Source organism: Monodon monoceros, unplaced genomic scaffold (assembly GCF_005190385.1).
Source record: "Monodon monoceros isolate NGI ecotype Baffin Bay Population unplaced genomic scaffold, NGI_Narwhal_1 Super_Scaffold_3, whole genome shotgun sequence".
NCBI classification, from domain to species: domain Eukaryota; kingdom Metazoa; phylum Chordata; class Mammalia; order Artiodactyla; family Monodontidae; genus Monodon; species Monodon monoceros.
In genome coordinates, this window is record NW_021703780.1 from 6,254,540 (window position 1) to 6,276,036 (window position 21,497).

Here is a 21,497-nt window from a genome sequence, read left to right on the forward strand (position 1 = left end):
ATTTGGTAGAATTTACCAGTGAAGCCATCTGGGACTGGAGTGTTCTTTGTGGGAAGGTTTTTATCTATGAATTTAATATACTGAATCTATTTCAAGGTATCTGTTTCTTCTTGAGTAAACTTAGATAGAAAAAGAGATTGAGTTAAGCCCACATTAAGCAGAAGGAAGAAAACAATAAAGAACATAAATCAGTGAAATAGGAAACTGGAAAGCAATAGAGTGAAAGAAACCAAAAACTAGTTTTTCAGAAAGGTGAATAAACTTGATAAGCCTCTAGGCAGATGACTCTAGCCAGGAGGAAAAAAAGAAATTAGTATCAAGAATGACTGTGGAGGTGTTGCTAAAGATTCTACAGACTTTAAAAATGATAGGGAATATTATGCCAGTAAATTCAACAATTTAGATGAAATGGGTAAATTCCTTGAAATACACAAATTACCTAAGTTTACTCAAGAAGAAACATACCTCGGTCAATGTAATTTACCATATTGATGTGCTAAAGAAAAACCATATGATCCTCCATAGATGCAGAGAAAACATGATAAAGTTTAATACCTATTTAGGGCTTAAAAAACACAAGACACTCTCGGCAAACTAGAAAGGGAAGGGAACTGCCTCACCTTGCAAAGGGTCATCTACAAAACATTGTAGATGTTTTAAAGTGAAGGATTGAATAATTTTTCCTATGACTGGGTGCAAGGCAAAGATGTCTGCTCTTGCCACTTCTATTCAACATTGTACTGAGGTCCTAACTGGTACAATAATGCAATAGAAAGAAAGAAAATGTGTATAGATTGGAAAGGATGAAGTAATAATTGTCTTAATTCACAGATGACATAATCACCTATGTAGAGATTTACCCAAAAAAAACCCTACTAGAACTCATAAATTTAGCAAGGTCAATTCATAAAAATCTATTATAACTTTTATATGCTAGTAATGAAAATTGGAAATAGCATCAATAAGCATAAAATACATAGGAAGAAATTTAATAAAGTGTGTGTGAGACCTGCATGCTGAAAACCACAAATCTTCCTGAGAGAAATTAAAGACATAAATGAAGAGGTGCTGAAACTGAGGGTGCTCATCAGTTAGACCCATTAAACTGTAGCTTGCTTAATAAATAATGAACTGTAACTGCCTTCACTGATCAAGCTGGTTTTAAGAAAAACTCCCTGCCTTCCAAGCATCAAGTAGCCTGGACAGTAAGATGTCTGCCCGAGTTGGTTTTCAGGAACTTGGTGTCAGCTGCGTCCAATTCAAGTTCGAGCTGGTTAAGATGGGTTGGGACCCTTGAGACCCTCCAGCTGGACTTGGGTGAATGTCCAATCGGTGACCTTTTGACGTCAGAGAGCTGAAAACTCCACGCTCAGAGCGTGTAGATGCTGCAGTTTTCTGAGTGTGAGTCCCATGGAGAAGCCTGTAGCTTAGTGGCGCCTGCGCATAACCACGATGACCTCACCTTTTTCTTGCCAGTCACCTTTCCCACGCTCCCCATGCCTCAGCTTTCTCCTGTAAGTATCCCAAGCCCTGGCCTTCGGGGAGGTGGATTTGAATTGTTCTCCCGGCCCCTCGTGAATAAACCTCTTCTCCACTGCAGACCTCAGCATCTCAGCGTTTGGCTGGCTGCGTGTCGGGCAAACAAACCTGGTCTGGTAACAGCACCATGCTCACAGATGAGAAGATAACATGTTTAAGGTACCCGTTCTCTCTAGATTGAACAAGTTTCAATGCAATTGCGGTACATTCCCAGCAGGCTTTTTTTTTTTTCTTTCTTGAAAGCATAATGCATTTTAAAAACTGATAAAATATACATAACATAAAATATATCATTTTAAACAGTGTTAAGTGCACAGTTCAGTGACCGTAAGTACATTCACATTGTTGTACAACCGTCACCTCCGTCCATCACTAGAACTTTTCCAGCTTCCCAAACTGAGACTCTGTCTCCATTAAACACTCCCCATCCCGCCCCATCCCAGCCCCTGGCAACTATCATTCTCCTTTCCCTCGCTATGAATCTGACTATTCCAGGGACCTCACATAAGTGGAACCATGCAATGTTTGTCCTTTTGTGTTTGGCTTATTTGTCAACAAAAAAATCTCATGAGAGTTGTGCGTTAAGTTTTATTCGGGGCAAAATGAAGACTATAGCCTGAGAGCATCTCAGATAGCTCTGAGAAACTGCTCCAAAGAGGTAGGGGGAGAGGTCAGCGTTATATGTGATTTCAGTGAAGGGGACTCTGGCAGATGCTGGCTGCTGGTCACGAGGAGCAGATGTCACCATGAATGACTTCAGTGCTTTTCCAAATATGAGGAAATGCAAGAAGTGGGCTCATGAAATCTTCTCCTGAAAATATCTATCTGAAGGCGTGTTCTGCCAGTTTTTCTCGGAGCACAGAGGGCCTCATTCCTGATCTCCACCCTGAGCTCCTTCCAGGGCGTGTTGAAGGTCAGTGGCTGTAGTTGCTTTTGTAGAGGCAGACGGCAAGTGCCAATTTTTAGCTGGCACGCTTCACCTCAAAGTTCACCCAATGTTGTAGTATGCCAGCAGTATTTTTTTTTGATAGAAATTGACTTAAAAATTTATATGGACATGCAGTGGATCTGAAAGAGAACAGTTTAGGGAGGAAAAAGAATAAAGTTGGAACACTTATACTACTTGATTTCAAGATTTATTACAAAGTTACAGTAACTAAGACCGAGTGGTACTGGCACCAGGGTAGCCATGTCGATGAATAGAACAGAAAAAAAAAAAATCTAGAAACAGATACACAGATATGTGATCAGTTGGTTTTCGACAAGCCACTGAGGTAATTGAATGAGGAAAGGGTAGTTCTACCAGCAAACGGTGCTGGGACAACAGGACATCCACATGGAGCACAGTGAGCCTTGGATTCTACCTTCAGCGATATACAAACAGCCTGAAGTGAACCCTAAACTTACATGTAAGAGCTAAAGTATAAAATTTCTAAGAGAGAACATAGCAGAAATTCTCTGTGACCTTGGGTTAGGCAAAAATTTCTTAAATAGGACACAGAAAGCATAAACCATAAAAGAGAAAATCCCTCGGTTGGATTTTATCAAATTAAACTTTTGCTCCTCAAAAGACACCGTTAAGAAAATTAACAGCAATTCCAGTTTCCTTCAGGGAAGGAACCTAACACTGAGGCTTTCCTATTAACAAGTCATGGCAGGCTTTCCTGTCTCACTTTTTTCCATCTGGAAGGACTCTGGGTTCTTCTTTGACTCTGTAAGGCAGTTTAAAGCACCTGTGTGTGGGTTTTTTGGTTTTTTTTTAAATTTATTTTTTATTTTTATTTTTGGCTGTGTTGGGTCTTGGCTGCTGCACGTGGGCTTTCTCTCTAATTGTGGCGAGCAGGGGCTACTCTTCGTTGCGGTGTGCGGGCTTCTCATTGCGGTGGCTTCTCTTGTTGCGGAGCACGGGCTCTAGGTGCGCGGGCTTCAGTAGTTGTGGCACGCGGGCTCAGTAGCTGTGGCTTGTGGGCTCTAGAGCGCAGGTTCAGTAGTTGTGGCACACGGGCTTAGTTGCTTCACGGCATGTGGGTTCTTCCCGGACCAGGGATCGAACCCGTGTTCCCTGCATTGGCAGGCAGATTCTCAACCACTGCGCCACCAGGGAAGCCCCGGCCTCTTGACTTTTTCACCAATACATTCGATTCATTTCCTCCTGACTTAAATTTCTTCTTTCCTTTAAAGGAAATCATGTTCATCCTTTCAGTCCCACCTGGAAATCTTCCCTGGTTACTACAGCTCTCACTTTTTATGGAAACCTTAAAACACCACCTCTATGTATGCCTCTTCTTATAAGGACACTAATCCTATCAGATCAGAGCCCCACCCTTATGACCTCATTTATCCTTAATTACCTCCTTATAGGCCTTATCTCCAAACACAGTCACACTGGGGGCTAGGGTTTCAACATATGCATTTTGGAAAGGACACAATTCAATCCATAGCACTAGCTGGTGCATAGCAGAACCTGGTCTAGAATCCAAGCTTCCTAACTCTTATTCCCAATCCCTTTTCTGAATACTCATAAATATTGCTTCTCTTGACCCTGCTATTGAAATGACACACTTACAGATTTGAGGGAGTATTAGAGGCTTCTTTAGTTTTCCATACTGAATCTACTATACTCTAAAGCAGGGGTTGGCAAGCTACAGTCCACAGGTCAAGTCCAGCTGGCCACCTGTTTTTGCTCAGCTGCTGAGTTAAGAATGGTTTTTACATTTTTAAATGGTTGGGCAAAAAAAAAAAAAAAAATCAAAAGAAGAATAATATTTCATGACACATGAAAATCATATCAAATCCAAGTTTGAGCACTTATAAAAAATGTTTCTTAGAGCACAGTCATGCCCATTTGTTTACATATTGTCTGTGACCGGGTTGGAGCTACAAGGGCAGAGCTGAGTAGTTGCGGCTGAGATGCTGTGGCCTCCAAAGCCTAAAATGTGTACTGTCTGCCACTTTACGTAAAATAATTTGCCCACCCCCGATCAGAAAGCCTCGGTTTTGTTCTCTTTTCTAAAAGAATGATAAATCGTGTGTGTATTTTAAGATGAGTGACAGCATCCTGCAGCTTTTATTTTGACAAATTTTTGGATGTCCTAGTACCATGCAGCATAGTCCTATAACCTGGGGGCTCTTATGGGGCGCTTCTCACATGTCACACTCAGGTCTGTGCTCAGAAGGGAGCCTGGGCTTGGGATCCAATGCTCTGCTTTTGCCGTCTTGGAATTCTTAATGATTTATCTTTGAATTTGTGTCTTGGGAGTGCAGTCAGATGGGATAATGGAGCACGTGACGGGGCGAAGCATCTCCCCCTCCCACCTCCCACCTCCCAGGGATGGTCGTTAGTCCCCACTCCTCGTCCCTGCTCGGCGGGGGGAGCTTGGGCACATTTACCCCAGGGGAGGGGGTGTCCGGTGGGTGTCCGACACTCCATCTGTGACCATCCTCATGCCTGTCGAAGCGTGACATTAAAAACAAATAAAACCCACCATGACAGGTCAGGAGAGATCATGGAAGAAAGGAAAAGCCTTTTTTGTTTTCCTGCTTTTTGAATAAGGGGCCCTGCATTTTTATTTTGTTCAGGGCCCTGTGAATTATGTAGCTGCTCTGCTCTTCTGACCCATAGCCTGGTGGTTTTATTGAATAACTATACGGATCTATTTGTCTGCATTAGAGAGTGTTGTTAGCACATAAAAAGGGAGATAGATGGCACTTGTCTTTGCTCTTTTATTTTCACTCCCAGTATTAGCATTTTAAGATAATCACTCTTTTGATGTACTAACATTCTTTAATATCTATTTGGCAAGGAAACAAGGCATTCGTTCCGGAATTAAAGGCTAACATGGTCAAAAGTTATGAATTTTCCGTTTGGTGCAGAGTTTAGCCATATTACAGATACTTAGTGAATGTTTCTTTTTATGGTCTTTCCATTTAAGGATGGCCAAGTGTTAGATGAATGTACTATTCTGAGGAAAAAATGCATAAAATTTTTAAAAAGTCAGTTTTGCTGAGACAAGCTATGCATCCCTTGAAGGGCAATTGTTTTTTAATAACAATTTTGATATATTACAGATCAAATGGAGTGCCCCAAACAGGAGCACAGCACATTTATACATGTAGATACTAGGCCCCCCCACTCTCATTGTCACGGAGCCCCCAGGTGATTCTGATGAAGCCGGCCTGGTCCTAGTTCATAGCCTTGGAGAACTCCCGCCCGATCCATTGGCTTAACGCAGTCAGGGTTGAATACATTTCATCCTCCTTCAAGGGTCTTAAGAAATTCTGATCTTTGAGGCAATTGTTTGATCAGTGGTTTGGGGAACATGAGGCTGGAATTGTCTAGAAGAAATTTTATTTCATTTATTTCTTAGAGGGGAAGGGGTATATAATGAGTAGAAAGGATTTCTTTTGATGAAAGACCTACGTGAATAAAATGGTAGGTTTCTGCTTTTAAAAACATGTTTAGATGAGTTCATTTCTGAATAATTTTGATATTGAGTTTTACTCTTATGTTAGAAGTTCATATCTTCCTTTATTCCTTGGTCTTGCAGGGAAGAAGGCAACGATATATGAGGATTCTTGGTTATTCTTGATTATTAGGCAGTTGGGAAATCCTTCTTGATTATTAGGCAATTCAAGACCTTATTAGTCAATTTACAGTTGATATACATTTCCTGCCTCTCCCCCCAGAGCCCGCTCCGCTCTCCTAAACATCTCCTCCATAAGCAGGAGCAAGGGATTAGCAATGAAGTACGAGCACATGCAGTGCTGCTGTGATCTGCTCGATGTATAATTTGGGGATGCACTGAATGTACTCAGTGCCCTTGTGGTTGTTAATGCTCTCTGACTTTAAAATGAAATGCAAACAAAACCCCAAATCGGATAGCAGCAGTCAGTCACTCCAATGAGAGTTTGCGTAAATATATTCCCTCTGCTGGGTTTTGAAATTTTGAAAGTATCTCTCGTAGAGTGAAAGGATTTGTTTACCTTAAAGGAATTGAAAGTCTCAGAATGCAGATGAGGGGGAAGGTTGTTTTTTCTTTTTTTTTGAGGGGGATTTTCTGATATCCCAGTAATCATACTACCCTTGTTTAGTCTGGCTCTGAGCCTGCTTTGTCATTCTAGGGCTGGAGCAGGGACTGAGGTTTCTTCTGTCAGTCATCTCTCTGCCTCCATGAAAAGACGGGGATGGGAAGTTGGGGGCTGGAACATCAGGAAGTAAAGAGCTCTTCTCAGAGCCAGCTGGGACCTGGTACTTGCCCTACCTGAGCACGGAGGTCCCCTCCCTCCACCATGATTCCGCAGCTTTAGGAAACCGCTGTGAATCCAACCTTCTATCCTCCCTGAAGCTGAGCCTGGATCTTTTCCCCACCCTGTGCCTGAGGGTGGGGAGAGTGCCTTCCTTGGCTTGCAGGCCAGTTAGGGCTGGAGGATGGAGGGCTGGTACCAAATGTGACCAAGAGAAGCTTAACTTTGGGCTCTGGAGGTAGGTTTCTAGGGAACTCTGGATTGGAGGAGTTGAACCCCTCAAAAAATGTGTGTTCGCTACATGGCATTAAGAGATGTTATGGTTGGGACTTCCCTGGTGGTCCAGTGGTTAGGGCTTGGCCCTTTCACTGCCGTGGGCCCTGGTTTGATCGCAGGTCGGGGAACTAAGGTCCCACAAGCCGCGTGGCTCGGCCAAAGAAAAGAGAGCGATGTTATGGTTGACTGTGAAGCCCACATTTCAAAAAAGAAGACTCAAGATTTAATCGCAACTCTTTCACCAACCAGCTGTGGCTTTAGGCAAGTAATGTAACTTGAGTCTTAGTTTCCTTATCTGTTTAAAAAAAGGGACTTTCTAAGATCCTTCCCAATAATGTGTCTTGGGTCTCTGATCCTCTTAGGAAAACAATCATTGTCACCACTGATTAGAAATACTGTAAAATTAACAGAGCATGAAGAGAAAAATTGAAGATATAGTTTTGTTTGTGTGCTGTAATAAAGCATATACCTGGTTTTTGTCCTCAGTTTCTGGCAAAGCCTCAAAAATGCTTGGAATTTCCTGAGACAAGAGTGTCTTTGATATGCTAATGAGGCGACGCAAGGTGGGCCCCTAGAAAGCTTCAGGATGGCGACTGGCCGCCAGAAAGACCACATGATTAGAAGGTTGGAACTTTGGGCCAGCCTGACCTCCAGGGAGTGGGGATGGGGTAGAGATTGAGTTCAGTCATGTGGCCATTGACTTAATCAATCATGCATAGTAATGAGGCTCCAATAAAAGCTTTGGAGACCGGTTTTGGTGGAGCTTCCTGGTTGGTGAACACTCTCATGTGGCTGGGAGGGTGGTATGACCAGATTCCACGAGGAGGCGCCATGGAAGCTCTGCTTTCCCCCAGACCCCACAGACCCTGCCCTGTGCATCTCTTCATTCGGCCCTTTCTGAATTTTATCCTTTATATTATAATATACTGTAATCACAATAAAGTTTTAAATGATCTCTGTGAGTCATTCTAGCAAATTATTGAGACTGAGGGGGTTGTGGGAACCCCCCAAATGCATATAGCTGATCGATCAGATGTGCGGGTGGCCTGGGGACCCCACTTGTGGCTGGAGTCTGAAGTGAGGGTTGTATTGTGGACTCAGCCCTGACGCCTGTGGAGTACGATGCTCACCCCAGGTAGTCAGCGTCAGAACTGTGCTGCAGGACACCCAGATGGTGTCAGAGACTTGGTTTCAGAACCCTGTTTGCCTAGAATTAATATGAGTTATAATTATATGGACTGCCCACCCTTTATGCCTTATTACTATGGAGCCGAATACTAATTGTATTTGAATATGTCAACTTAGACTTATTTAATATACAATTATTTGACTACAGTCCTAGACTCTGTTCATGGATACTGCAGCTTCACAGTTTGCTGCCCATTTATTTTGGTCATCTACTCACATGGTATGTTCGTGACTTGAAAAAAACAACATGCAAATAAAACTGAAGGAGTTCTTTCATTCATTCATTCTTTCTTGTTTCTTTTCTTTCTTTTTGCTTTAAAAAGTATTAAGTCATCAGGTATAAATACAAAATCATTGATAATTCAAATGGCAGATCTCAATGTAGACACTTGACCTTAGCTGAAAGGCTGATTGGCAAAAAAAAGCTGAAAGGCAATTCAGTTGTCAGTGTAGAACTAGAACCTAGAAATGCTCAGGTAGAGTGTCCAGATTCTGACGATTAGAGAAGGAAAGTGTACACGATAGAAAGTGTGTGTGATGGCTGTGCTCATCATACAGGATTTTCCTCTACTTCCTGGGCATGTGGGAAGACTTCCCCGATAGCTCACAGTTTTGCTAGCGCCATATCACCAGTTCTGGCCAATGGGCTGTAAACAGAGGGAACAAGTGTCACTTCCAACCAGAGGCACTTATGAGCAGGTGTGAATATTCCATGTCCCATTAAACGCTGAAGCTATGTTAATATGGTGGCACCACAAGATGGTACAGCCTCCGTCAGCCTGGGTTCCTGAGTGACTGCAGAGACTTCTACTGAACCACATTGGATGTGCCCCGTGAGGAAGAACTAAATTTCCATTATGTTAAGTTACTGATAGTTCAGGATTAATTTGTCACCACAGCCCATCCTCGGTTACCCTAGTTAGTGACTCTGTGTCCTTTTTTAGTATAGAGCTAAGTACCAGTCCTGGGCTGGGCTCCTGAATGAATCTGATGACTTTGAAATTCTTGGTGGAAGATCTGAGCCTTGTGTAAAGAGAGAAGTCCTCTGACATATTACATTAGAAATAAGGAGCACTACTTAGCCAGGATTTCATGTTGCCTTTTCACATAGTGACTGGGTGTTGGAGCTGCAAAGACCCTTAGAGATCATTAAGGTCGCTTAGCAGACACCATTTGTTGCATATCTAAATCCATCCCTTACCCTTTCTCTCTTGCTTACAGAGCCCATGTGCTCAGGGATAGGGCCTCCCTGAGCTCAGAGGTAAATCCTCATTGGTCTAAGCTAGTCATGTGATCTCATCCCTCTTTCTAGTGATTGGTTTAGGACTGAAAATGTGACACAGGTTCTGGCCAACGGTACATGAGAGTCAGTCCTCTGGGGGCTTCCTGGGAAAGGCTTTCCTTGCTTCTAAAACGAGATATCTTGGGGGGGAAAAATGCACTTTTTACCTCAACACATGGCTGTGTGAAGTGTGATGCTTGGCTCTGGTAACCATTTCTGATCACGAGTGGAATCAACAGAAGAAGAGGAACCAACAGGCTGAAGACTGCAGGGTGGGGAGAACTTTGGTTCCTGATGACGTTGTTGAGACTGAATAAACTAACCCTGGGAGAGCCCCACACCTGGACTTCTTAATACGTGAGATAAAATGTCCTTACCTCTATAAGATGTTATGGAAAAACCCGAATGAACTTTTTTTTTTTTTTGCGGTACGCGGGCCTCTCACTGTTGTGGCCTCTCCCGCTGCGGAGCACAGGCTCCGGACGCGCAGGCTCAGCGGCCATGGCTCACGGGCCCAGCCGCTCCGCGGCATCTGGGATCTTCCCGGACCGGGGCACGAACCCGCGTCCCCTGCATCGGCAGGCGGACTCTCAACCACTGCGCCACCAGGGAAGCCCCCGAATGAACTTTTTGGTTAACCCAACATTAAAATTTTTTTTAATTTAAAAATTAAAAAAATATTTTACCAGCTCTATTGAGGTATAATTGACATATAACGTTGTGTAAGTTTAAGGTGTACAGTGTGTTGATTTGATACATTTATGTATTGCAAAAGGATACCACCATAGCGCTGGCTCATACCTCCATCCCCTCAAATAATTACTATTTCGTTTCTGTAGTGAGAGCATTTAAGATTTACTCTTTTAGCAAATTTCAACCGTATTTCAGTGTTATTAGCTATAATCACGAGGCTGCATATTAGATCCCCAGAACCTGTTAATCTTATAACTGGAAGCTTGTACCCTTTGACCAATATCCCCCCATTTCCCCCACCCCCTCGCCCTTGGTAACCTTCACTCCACTCTCTGTTTTTCTACCTGAAGCTGAACTGTTTTTCTGCTAATTATACGTTCTCTTTTGTTTGACCCTATGTTGTATTGTAATCTTTTAAAAATTTCTTACCATCCTGTCTCAGCTATGCTAAGAGTAAGCAAGGATCTGGGTGTCTAGGAGCAGCAGACATTAGTGGTGGAGGCATTGATACTTGAAGGAAAAGATCTCCAAGGAGCAGCTGAAACTCACAAGAGTTGGAGTTGCTCAGTCACCTGACCCAGGTATGCTTTCAGAAGTTCCTGGGTTATTAGAACAACGGAATTCCCATATGCACAGATAAAAGCATTTGTTAAAAACAACGGGATTTGGACAAATTAATGTACACTCATTTCTTCCAATGCCCAGACATCCTGCCAGGCTGGCTGGGGAGCTGTAGAACACAACAGTCTTTGGGGCAGCTCAGGTTGTGCGAACTTCTGGGGTACCCATTGGCTGTGTGGTAACTCGTGGTACTTCAATTCCTCATCCACTGATCCAGCATCAAATGAAACAGGGATCACCTATTTTAAAAACATATTTTCAATGAACCATGGCGGGCTGCTCGCCCACTTAAGAGTGCTGTACCATATTTGGCTGATGAAATAGTCATTAATCAAGAACGGTAATGGTTGGCTATTTTCGGCAATACTGAGATCGGTTTGTGGGAAGAGTAATCTGTCTCCTAATTATTTAAAAACAGGCCAATCACCAGCAGAGTCTTAGAAGGCTTGGTTCTTCTCTGCCTGCTGCCTTCTTATCTCCCTGATCCCAGCACCTCCAAGATTGCTGCGCCACAAATGGCAAAGGAAAGACAGGAGGGAAACAAACCTTCCAGCTTTTTTCATTTGATAAAAGATGAATATATATGTATAACTGAATCACGTTGCTTTATAGTAGAAATTAACACAACACTGTAAATCAACTATACTTCAATAAAATAAATTTTTTTAAAAAAGCTTTTTCCCATGTAAAAGTGAAACAACATGTAAAACATTGCCCAGCTTAAACTGTTCTTGGCTCCTTAAATAGGTTGATTAATCAAACCTTGAGTTATTTTAGAGACAGCACTGCACATGTGCAAAACGGGAACTCAGGAACCAAGAACCTTCAGTCCCTGGAACTCAAAGGAAAGAAGCGTTGCCACTGGAGCCCTTTACAAAGCAAGGGGTCCTTCAATAAGGAAAACCTGGCTTCCAACAGCATGAGTACCTTATATGGAATGATTGAAAACTAACCAATCAGCTTCCAAGTTTGAAATTCCCCTATCTCCTTAAATTTCGCCCCAAGCGCTGGGTCACGGGGACGGATTTAAGGGCTTTGTCGGCCAAGCTTACAAGAAGGCTCTTTTCTCAAGAGCCGGTGCCATAGTGTTGGCTTTTATGCAAGTCAGACAGGGAGCCTTTGCTCCGTTACGAAAAGTGGTAAGTGCTCAGATTTTATCCTAGATGTATTAAAAAAGGAGAAAAAAGAGACTTCCAGGTCAGTAAAGATGATAACGTTGATTTTATATCTAAAGAAATTGATCAGGTTGTAAATCTGTGACTTCTTTTGTGCTTCTTAATAGGACTGAGTGCTTTAGAAGGAAATTTTTATTGTATTTTTGAGGCATTGAACGCTAAAAACGAGCTAAAAGGGAATCCCGTCATTGGAGCGCTGTGGAATCAGATGCAGCCATCGGCGCTGATGGCTTTCGGCTCCCTCGCTGTGAGAAGTGTCCAGAGTGACCGAGCTGTGTTGGTGGTTCACGCCAGTGGGGCAGCCCCTTTAACCAGGGCACTCCAACTCCTGCGGCTGTGGAAACCCAGCACCATCTTGGTGGAACTAACCACGGCCCATGCCGGGTGGGGGAGAGAGGAAGCCAAAAAGAGATGATAGGTAAGAGCGGCGTTTATCAGGGTCCGCGGAGATGACTTTAAATAACGCTTCCCACCACAGCCTGGCTCTCATAAAGGGACCCACAAGGCCTCCATCACTCCCCTTGACGCATCCCTTATTTGGTGTTTCCCATTTGCCTCAGAGCCGCGTAACTACGTACAGGGTCAATGTTTCCATCCTTTTGGAACAGTTGGGATATTTGAGATCATTGTGTGGTTAAGTGCTGATTGGAATTGGCAGTAATATGAAATTTGCTTTTTAAAAATGGGGGGAAAAATCCGCACCCCATGATTTGGAAGCAGCTAACGTAATTGAACAGATCTGTCCTGCCTGGTGAATCCCTTGACAACTGAGGAGTCCTGGGATCCCCGTTGAAATGGAGGTGGTGGCCCAGACACAAGAGCAGATTTGAGATTGCCGTTCAGAAACTGGAAGCCTGCTCGGGGAGAGCTTCCAAACGTCCTTTCACACGAAAAACACTTGAAGACATTTTCCTTCTCGTTTTACGCCATCTTTCATTAATCTCATAAGCCCCCCTCCCCCACGTGATCTTAGTTAAGACTCTACTAGGCTTAGCACCTGGCATCAGAACCCTCTTGGGAGGCACGGAAGCCTTTCCTCTGAGCTCCCACAGCATTTGGGCTATGCTTTTTAAAGTTTTTTGATTAATTGTGGTAAAGTATAAGTGTTACTGTTTTAACCAGTTTTAAGTGTACCGTGCAGTGGCATAAGTGTATTCACATTGCTGGGCAACCATACCGCCATCCATCTTCAGCACAGTTTTCATCTTGCAAGACTGAAACTCTATACCCGTTAAAAATAACTCCCCGTGCCCCCCTCCCCTCACCCCCTGACAACCACCATTCTACTTTCTGTCTTTGAATTTGACTACTCTGGGTCCCTAATTTAAGTGGAAACATACAGTGTTTATCCCTCGGGTCTGGCTCATTTAGCATAACGTCCTCAAGGTTCCTCTGTGTTGTGGCATCTGTTGGAATTCCTTTCCTTTCTAAGGCCAAATCGTACCCCATTCTCTGTGGGTACTACAGTATATTTCGGCCTAAATTTTTAATCTAGCACTTATTAGCTGCTGTCGCTTAGTTTATAAGCTGCATGGGGACAGAAAGCCGTGAAGGATTCAAACTTTAAATCCATTCACCTTGGCCTGTGGCAGAGTATCCAGCCTACCATAAGTACTTACTATTCAAATAGGCCCGTCAAGGCTAACTTTACACAGACTCCCCAGAGTCAGAGTAGGGGCGTGACTGACTGCTACTGTGCGTGAGAAGGGATAACCTGGCCCAAGTCGGAGATTGATTGCCTGACTGATTGGCTGATGAAATAATTCATTCACCCAGCAGATACTTTATGCGCTCCTGTCGTATGTCAGGCAGTTTGATAATGACTGAGGCCACAAGGCAGATATAGTACTTGCCTTCACGGAGTTTTTTGTTTTTTTTTTAATTGACGTAGAGTTGATATACAGTGTCGTGTTAATTCCCGGTGTACAGCACAGCGATTCAGTTATATACATATATATTCTTTTTCAGATTCTTTTCCCTTACAGGCTATTACAAAATACCGAGTATAGTTCCCTGTGCTGTACAGTAGTAGGTCCTTGATGGAGTTTCTGATGGAGAAGAAATTAAAACATAACTTCCCAAATACATACATATAATAAATATAAGCTGTGATAAGGACTGGAAAGGAAAATTATAGCTAGGCTTGTCGTGATACAACAGAAACATATACTTCTTCTAATGAGATTTTAAAACAAAACAAAAAAAACGTTCATTGGATTTCTGACCTTTGGACTTCCCTCTGTCGATTTCAATCAATCTTAAAACCTTCCTCTAAAACCTAGTAGTGTGAACAACCAAAGGATAATAAGAGTCTGCAAAAATCCCCAGCTGCAATAAACAAAGGAAAGAGCTGACTGTTAATCGAGGTAAGAAATGAGTATCCAAGACACAGCTGAGCAGCTCTGGCCTATTGCCCAGCAACGCCTAACTCCGCCCTCCCAGAAACAGTATCTGGGAGGAATGAGCACGTGAGACCCGGACAGATCATACAGGTGATATCCAAACTGTAGAGCGGCAGAAGAGAGGCTGCTCAGGAGGGGACGGTGCCTCCAGCAGGTGACCTACACACGAGACTGTCAGGACAGTGGACGGGGAGGGCTGAGCTTGACAGACGCCACCACTGAGAGGTCTGGTAGGGGTGGGAGCCAGCAAGGGAGAAGAGTGGCCAGAGACAAGGCAGAAAACCAGGTCATATTACGAAGCCAGGAGAAGAGGGTGTGCCAGGAGGAAGGACGCATCTGCTGGGACGAGCTGGTGAGTCCCTGGATGATTCTGGGGGGGCGCGCTCTGGGCACTGTCACTGGATGTGGCAAAATGGAGGTGATGGTTCCCTCACCACGAGCAGTTTGAGTGGAGTCAGATGCTCCAGCGAATGACACCCAGCGCTTTGGCCAGGGGAGGTCCCACTGCCGTCCATCCACAATGGTTGGCAGAGATACGTAGTGACTGTCCGTTGAGATAGTCTCACCAGCATGAGTCCCAGTCATCACCGTGAGCGTGGAGTTGGATTGGCCTCCTGCACCGCACGACACAGCCTCGCCATCCTGGTACCTGTAGTTTCGTCATCGTCTCCGTCTGAGTCTGGCTTCTACTCTCTGTTGCATGAAAAAGCTGAACATCTGAGATTAAAAGGACGAGTCTATTGAGAGAAGCCCCGTAGCCCCACCCGGTCTGCTGTGGCCGTGGACATGACGCCACCCCGCTCTGAGGAGGGGCTGCCTGCCTTCGCCTCCCCCCTCGGCTTCCACCAGGCCTGGTTGAGGAAGCTGGCTGATTCTGGGGGAGCGATTTGAAGGCCACTCGGCGGGGCGGGGCGGGGCGTCTCCTAAAACGTGTCTTCGTCTCGAAGGCGGAATGTGAGAAAAAGGTTAATCCTTTTTCATTTGGCAGCAGTATTTCTAGTAGTTTTGTGTGTTCATCTTGTCATCTTTTAAAAACAGGAATTACTATGAACCATGTTAACAAACGATACTCTGGCAGGATGTTTTGTAGTATTTGTTTTCCTTCCTTGTGGCTTTCTTTCTCCTCTCCAAGTAGCTAGAGGTTACTTGGGTGGAAAGGAGACCTGATCGCCCAGAAATTTTCTTTCTGCTTTTCATTTACAAACCTCTTTGGGAACTGTGTCCTGCTCTCAGGGGCGGCAACGTCTCAGAGGGGAGCAGGGTACAGTATCCCCAGCCTTGTCAAATGTCCCCGTGCCCCAAGAATTTCGTAGGCGCATTAGGGCGCTTGACATTTGGAATCTGCTTAGACCAACAGGGGCTTCCTGTCATCAGTCCTCTAAGATTAGCAAAAATAGCCTAGTGACTCTCCAGTGCAGTCAAGTGACCTGAGGACTGGTCACTCGCTGTCCCAGAGGTGCTGGTGACCAAGCACTGCAGGACCCATCCCATTGCCTTGGTCCAGCGAAGACCTGCCACCTTTTCACTTCCCTGTAGACAGGAAGAGCGCCCTACTAGGGATAGAGGTCAAGTTCTCCTCCAGCCCAGGGAATGTGGGCACCAAGTCGAAATGAATTTGATCTAAAGAAAGACTTCAGAATCCGTTTTCTCTGGTGTACTTGAATTTGAGGTCTGAGTGTAGTCATTCCATCTCGCGTTATGTTAATTTGCAGAAATCAAGGTACAGTCAGCTCTGGATTTTGTGATCCCTGGGAAGGAATAGCACATAGAAGACCCCACTGTTAATCCCAAACTGCTTTTCCTCCTTTAAAGCCTTTTGGGGGGCTTGATCTTTCCTAAACAATAGCAAGATATATCTCTTCTTTTCCCCCTTCCCCTCGTAAGTTAAAAATCATATACAGCCACTTTGGAAACACAGTCTGGTGGTTTCTTACAAAGTTAAATATACGCTTACCACATGATCCAGCAATCCCACTTCTAAGGTATTTACCCAGAAGACTGAAAACGTTATGTCCAGACCAAGGCCTGTACTTGACTGCTCATAGTAACTTTACGCCAATAGACAAAAATTGGAATCAATCCAAATGTGCCACTGGTAAATGGCACCCAAATTTAGTATATCTAGACATTGGAAGAGCACTCAGCAAACTGAATGAAGTATTGATACAAGCAACCACGGATGAAGCTCAAACGAATAATGCTAAGTGAAAGCAGCTTAGGTGGAAAAGAGTACGTACTGTATGATTCCACTATATGAAATTCTCCACAAAGCAAAACTACAGTAACAGAAAGCAGAGTGCTTGCCAGGAGTGGGGTGGGGATTGACTGCAAAGGGGCACGAGGGAGCTTTTGGGAGAGCTGGAAACGTTCTGTGGCATGAGCTTGGTGATTGGTACCATGACTGTGTACAGTTGTCAAACCTCATCACACTGGATACTTAAAATTGATGAATTTTATTGTATAGAAATTATATCTCAAAGAAGCTGACAAAAATCATGAGAGAGGAAGAAATAAAGATGAAAGTAGGGGCTTCCCTGGCGGCGCAGTGGTTAAGAATCCGCGTGCCAATTCAGAGGACACGGGTTCGAGCCCTGGTCCGGGAAGATCTCACATGCTGCGGAGCAACTAAGCCCGTGTGCCACAACTACTGAGCCTGTGCTTTAGAGCTCGCGAGCCACAACTACTGAGCCCACGTGCCACAACTACCGAGCGTGCTCTCTAGAGCCCGTGTGCTGCAACTACTGAGCCCACGTGCCACTACTGAAGCCTGTGCTCTGCAACAAGAGAAGCCATCATTGCGGAAGCCAGGCTGTCTGGGTCCAAGTGAGCCAGTGGGAGCCCTTCCGCGTGAGTCCTCCCCTGAGGCAGGGGAGCCGCACATGCTGAGCTTTCCCTTTTGTGTCTGCCTCTCACTCTCACAGCTTTATTGCTGACCTTGGGCAATATTTATGACCTGTGTGCCGTCAGGGTGCTCAGGCTAGATAACAGAGAAACAGACCACTAGGAGGGAGGTATAATGTGAGAGAGAGAGATTTATTTATTTTAAGGAATTGGCTTCTACAGGTTTTTGGTGCTAGCAAGTCTGAAAGCTGCTGGGCAGGCCGGCTGGAAATGCACAAGAGTGGATGCGGTCTTGAGTCTGAAGGCTGGAAACTCAGGTAGAATTTCTCTGTTGCAGTCTAGAGGCAGCTTCTAGGGAACCTCAGTCTTTGCTCTCATGGCCTTCAACTGGTCAGAAGAGCCCCACCCACATTATGGAGGGTGATCTGCTTTATCCAAAGTCTACTGGTGTAATTTTTTTTTTTTTTGGCTGTGCCACATGGCTTGCAGGATTTTAGTTCCCTGACCAGGGATTGAACCCGGGCCACTGCAGTGAAAGCGTGAGTCCTAACCACTGGACCGCCAGGGAATTCCCCAAAGTCTACTAATTTAAATGTAAGTCACATCTAAGAAAAAAAGACAAAAACCCTTTATGGCAACATCTCAACTGGTGTTTGACCAAACAAATGGATACGTTAGCCTCTGGGGCCCCATTTCCCCCAATATAAGCCAGGGACAACAGTAGCATTGTTAATAAGGATTAAATGAGTTAATATAGTACATTCAAAGAACCTAGAAGAGTACTCGGCACTTATAACCTAATTACTTTGTGCCAGGCACTATTCTAAATTTTACAAATATGAACTAATTTTCAAGAAAAATTTCTAACCATCTTAAAATTACATTTATTGGTTAAGAAACTCCCCAATCGTGGCCAATGAATGACTTGAATTCAGGAAAGTGGAGGGAAACCATATGTTTGAAGTAAATTGGACACGATAAAGATAAACTGGGTTTCAAATCCAAATGTTCAAAGACAAAACGCTCCAGAACCTTCTCCTACTTACTTCCTAATTGACATTTTCAAGTCCTACCACTTAAGGTAATTTTTAAAAACTTCTTACTCAGTGATACTCTTGTTTTGCTGTTTTATTTAATCATTAGTATGGCAGAAAGCCATAGATGTTTCTTTTGTTGGTAGTTTATAAAAAGCATCTTTTCATACATTATACTTTAAACATACATTTGTGGGCTGGTGGGAACCCAGTCACTACCAATCACATTTCCATGGGAAAATGTATTCTAAGATCTAAGCAAATGACTTACAAACTTTTAGTAAATAACCTGTCTCAAATTTGCCGTCTATTTTAAATACAGTCAACATAACGAAGTGGGTAAGGACGAGGGTTTTGGAGCTTTCAGACAGCTTTGAGACCCAGCTAGGCCATCTGAAGTGGTGTCCTCATGGGCAAATTGCTTAAACTCCCAGAGCCTCAGTTCCTCAACTTGTTAATGAAGGTAACAAACACAACCTCACAGATTTGTTGAGAGGATTAAAATGAATTTTTCTAGCACATAGTAAGTGCTCAATAAATGAAATTATTCTACTCTAGAGATCATAGTATTCATAATATTTCAATTATTTGGTACCCAATATCCTTATATCAATACCTTGTTTCCCAAATGAAAGAAGTAGGCAGAGATATTAATAATTCCTCTTCCAAACTCTCTAGGGATATGCCTTTATCCACTTTTCTCCAAAGAGTATTTGTTTCCATTGAAGAACTTCCCATAACCCACTGTCATCTGGTTTTAGCAAGCACCACTGAGGTCAACCATGATTTCTGCATCACCAAACCCAAAGGACACTATGCATCTTTAAATTACTGGGTCTCTGTGCTGTGTTTGACTCTATCATACCCACTGTGACGGTCTGAATTGTGTCCCCCCAAATTCATATACTGAAGTACTAACCCTTAGTGCTTCAGATGGTGACTTATTTATTTGGAGACAAGAACTTTTAAGAGGCATTTCAAAAAGTGGATATATGTGTATGTATAACTGATTCACTTTACTGTACACCAGAAAATAACACAACCTTGTAAATCAACTATACTCCAATAGAATTTTTTTTAAAATTAAAAGAAAGGGGGTCATGAAAGTGAGCCCCAACCCAAGATGACTGGTGTCTTTATAAGAAAAGGAAATTAGGACGCAGACACAGAGGGAAGACCATGTAAAGACATAGGGAGAAGGCGGCCGTCTACAAGCCAAGGAGGCCTCAGATGAAACCAACTCTGCCACCCACTTGATTTTGGACTTCTAGCTTCCAGAAACATGAGAAAATAAATTTCTATCGTTTCAGCCACCCAGTGTGTGGGACCTTGTTATGGCGGCCCTAGCAGATGAATACAGCCTCCCTTTCTGAAACTCACTACGGCCTGGATCCCCACTCCACACTCTCCTTCTGGAGAGTGTTTCATCCTCTGCTCATCCTTAAGTATTGATGGTTCTCAGTGTTGATGTTCCTTCTTATTACATAGGCTCTGCCCAACAGATGTCACTTATACTTAGGTTTTAACTATGTTGACAGTAACCAGTTCTCTTGTATTTTAACTAATGTTCACAATAATTACTGAGTTCCGCCTAGCCCTCTCTTCCAGGCACCATGTTTATGTGTAAAATTGCGCATCTTCCCTGAAAACTCTCCACATATTTCAGACCCCACTGTCCCAAACCATGCTCGTCACCTTTCCTCAAAATTGGCTCTGCCTCCCCCGTTCTGGTCGTCTGCATCCTTTTCACGCCAGCGTCCTCCTGTTCACCTACAATAGAGACCTGAGAGCCAGTCTCCGGGTGTCCCTTTCCTATTACCTCCTAAGTATGTGTTAAGCCCTCCTGTCCTTTCTATATTTACCGCCCTGCTGTAGTCCCAGGGGTGGGGGGGAGGGTGGGCAAGCATCTCTTGGCTAGATTCCTGCCACCATCCTACTCTTTCTGCCCTCAGCCTGCTTCTCAGATCAGTTCCAGTTGTAGTTGCCTGAGTAACTGCCTGGCACTTACCCTTCCCCATGCTCTTTCCCGGAGAGCACCGCACATCCTTTGGGTCTGATTGGGTATCACCTCCTCCAGAAAGCCTTGCGGACCTACTTAGGGCGAGATTGGACAGGGAAGGACTGACCAGAGAAGATGCTATTTAAGAAGAAGCTGGAAGGCTGGAGGGCAGTGTGCTCCTTCAGAGGGAGTCTTACTTTTTATTTTTTTAATTGGCTTCGACTTTTGCCATTTTCCTAGAGGTGTTCTTTAAGGCTCGTTGGGTTTATACGAAGCTGTCTACTGCCACCTTATGGTAAAAAGTTGAAAAGAAACTCCCAGGCATCTCCGCTGTTGCAGGAGAGGAATTATTCTGTGCTCAAAATAAGAATACTGCCTCTTGCTATGCGCTGAAACTCTCCTCTCTCACTCACCCAGAGACAGTGTTGGGAATAGTTCCCTCTGTCTGGCATTGTCATTTCTTCTCTCTCTATTAAGTCATTTATCATCCATCTTAAAACAAAACAAAACCAAGGAAAAACCAAATACCTTACATTAACACTAGACCTCTCTCTAGTTACCACCCCACTTCTTTGCACTCCTTGGTGGTGAACCTCTTCAAAAGAGTTTTCTAGGTTAGTGCGCCACGGCTAGCTGGGAGGGAGTCCGGGGAAAAGTCTGGACCTGCCGTAGAGGCAAGAGGCTTTTTCTTCCCTCTTTGTTTCCTGGTACGCGAGGAGAGGGGATTAAGAGCGCTGCTTAAAGGAGCTCCAGAGACGACGGGCGCGAGCCGCGGCTAACAGCGCGGACCCCAGAGACGGGCATGAGATGCTAAGCCTGCTGCTGCCGCCACCAAGAAGCCTGTGTGCGAGCACAGGTCACTGTCCATACCTCCCTCCCGGGAGCCTGTGCAGCCCGCCACTGCCAGGGTCCCGGGATCCAGGGACAACTCCCCCGGGAGAACGCACGGCGCGCCTCAGGCTGGTGCAACGTCACGCCGGCCTCTGACGCTGCAGGCTCGACCTGCACTCCGCGCCCCTCCCGCCCCCGCGCCCTGACTGAGCCAGAGCCCCAGAATCAGCGGCTCCTTTAACCCCGTCCTGTCTGAGCGAAGAACAGACGCCCTCCAGCGACCTACACGCAGAGGCGGGGCCAGATCCAAAGCTGAACCCCTGGGAGCTGTGCGAACAAAGAGAAAGGGAAATCTCTCCCAGCAGCCTCAGG